This window comes from Arachis ipaensis, chromosome B8 (genome assembly GCF_059453495.1).
Source record: "Arachis ipaensis isolate K30076 ecotype BB chromosome B8, ASM5945349v1, whole genome shotgun sequence".
Lineage (NCBI taxonomy): Eukaryota > Viridiplantae > Streptophyta > Magnoliopsida > Fabales > Fabaceae > Arachis > Arachis ipaensis.
In genome coordinates this window covers 97780660-97783155 of record NC_142443.1, presented here as the reverse complement: position 1 = coordinate 97783155, position 2496 = coordinate 97780660, and the positions used below count along the sequence as shown (strand labels likewise).

At 41.9% G+C, this 2496-nt stretch overlaps 1 non-coding gene across 1 annotated transcript; it reads right to left on the bottom strand.

Moving 5' to 3' along the window:
* Positions 1–303: 303 nt before the first annotated feature.
* Positions 304–411, bottom strand: LOC148548949 (small nucleolar RNA R71). The gene has a single exon (XR_015898893.1). It is a non-coding gene; the product is annotated as a small nucleolar RNA R71 (small nucleolar RNA).
* Between the last annotated feature and the right edge of the window lie 2085 nt (positions 412–2496).

The following is a 2496-nucleotide window of genomic DNA, read 5'->3' as shown; positions in this document are numbered from 1 at the left end:
GCCATTGGAGCAAACAATTTTGAGCTAAAACCTCAGCTAGTTTCTCTGATATAGCAGAACTGCAAGTTTCATGGACTTCCATCTGAAGATCCTTTTCAGTTCTTAACTGAATTCTTGCAGATATGTGATACTGTTAAGACTAATGGAGTAGATCCTGAAGTCTACAGGCTCATGCTTTTCCCTTTTGCTGTAAGAGACAGAGCTAGAGTGTGGTTGGATTCTCAACCTAAGGATAGCCTGAACTCTTGGGATAAGCTGGTCAAGGCTTTCTTAGCCAAGTTCTTTCCTCCTCAAAAGCTGAGTAAGCTTAGAGTGGATGTTCAGACCTTCAGACAGAAAGAAGGTGAATCCCTCTATGAAGCTTGGGAGAGATACAAAGGACTGACCAAAAAGTGTCCTTCTGACATGCTTTCAGAATGGACCATCCTGGACATATTCTATGATGGTCTGTCTGAATTAGCTAAGATGTCATTGGATACTTCTGCAGGTGGATCCATTCACCTAAAGAAAATACCTGCAGAAGCTCAAGAGCTCATTGACATGGTTACTAATAACCAGTTCATGTACACTTCTGAAAGGAATCCTGTGAATAATGGGACGCCTATGAAGAAGGGAGTTCTTGAAATTGATACTCTGAATGCTATATTAGCTCAGAATAAAATATTGACTCAGCAAGTCAATATGATTTCTCAGAGTCTGAATGGAATGCAAGCTGCATCCAACAGTATTCAAGAGGCATCTTCTGAAGAAGAAGCTTATGATCCTAAGAACCCTGCAATAGCAGAGATAAATTATATGGGTGAACCTTATGGAAACACCTATAATCCATCATGGAGAAATCACCCAAATCTCTCATGGAAGGATCAACAAAAGCCTCAACAAGGCTTTAATAATGGTGGAAGAAATAGGTTTAACAATAGTAAACCTTTTCCATCATCCACTCAGCAACAGACAGAGAACTCTGAACAAAATACCTCTAATTTAGCAAAGTTAGTCTCTGATCTGTCCAAGGCCACTGTAAGTTTCATGAATGAAACAAGGTCATCCATTAGAAATTTGGAGGCACAAGTGGGCCAGCTGAGTAAAAGGATCACTGAAATCCCTCCTAGTACTCTCCCAAGCAATACAGAAGAGAATCCAAAAGGAGAGTGCAAGGCCATTGAATTAATTACCATGGCCGAACCTGTGAAGGAAGGAGAGGACGTGAATCCCAAGGAGGAAGACCTCCTGGGACGTCCAGTGATCAATAAGGAGCTTCCCTTTGAGGAACCAAAGGAATCTGAGACTCATCTAGAGACCATAGAGATTCTATTAAACCTCCTTATGCCATTCATGAGCTCTGATGAGTATTCCTCTTCTGAAGAGAATGAGGATGTTACTGAAGAGCAAGCTGCCAAGTTCCTTGGTGCAATCATGAAGCTGAATGCCAAATTATTTGGTATTGAAACCTGGGAAGATGAACCTCCCTTGTTCACCAATGAACTAAGTGATCTGGATCAACTGACATTGCCTCAGAAGAAACAGGATCCTGGAAAGTTCTTAATACCTTGTACCATAGGCACCATGATCTTTAAGGCTCTGTGTGACCTTGGTTCAGGAATAAACCTCATGCCCCTCTCTGTAATAGAGAAATTGGGAATCTTTGGGGTGCAAGCCACTAAAATCTCACTAGAGATGGCAGACAATTCAATAAAAAAGGCTTATGGACAAGTAGAGGACGTGTTAGTAAAGGTTGAAGGCCTTTACATCCCTGCTGATTTCATAGTCCTAGATACTGGGAAGTATGAGGATGAATTCATCATCCTTAGAAGACCCTTCCTAGCCACAACAAGAGCTGTGATTGATGTGGACAGAGGAGAATTGATCCTTCAAATAAATGAGGACAACCTTGTGTTTACAACTCAAAGATCCCTCTCTGCATCCATGGAGAGGAAGCATAAAAAGCTTCTCTCAAAGCAGAGTCAAACAAAGCCCCTACAATCAAACTCTAAGTTTGGTGTTGGGAGGCCACAACCAAACTCTAAGTTTGGTGTCAAACCCCCATATCCAAACTCTAAGTTTGGTGTTGGGAGGTCTCAACAAAGCTCTGCACATCTGTGAGGCTCCATGAGAGCCCACTGTCAAGCTATTGACATTAAAGAAGTGCTTGTTGGGAGGCAACCCAATTTTTATTATATTTTTATTAGTTATATGTCTTTATAGGTACATGATCACGTGGAGTCACAAAATAAATATAAAAATTGAAAACGGAATCAAAAACAGCAAAAGAAAAATCACACCCTGGAGGAAGACCTTACTAGCATTTAAACGCCAGTAAGAAGCATGTTTTGGGCGTTCAACGCCAGAACAGAGCATGGTTCTGGCACTGAACGCCAGAAATGGGCAGCATCTGGGCGTTTGAACGCCAGAAATGCACCCTGGAGAAGAATTGGCGCTGAACGCCCAGAACAAGCATGGTTCTGGCGTTCAACGCCAGAAATAGGCTACAAATGGGCG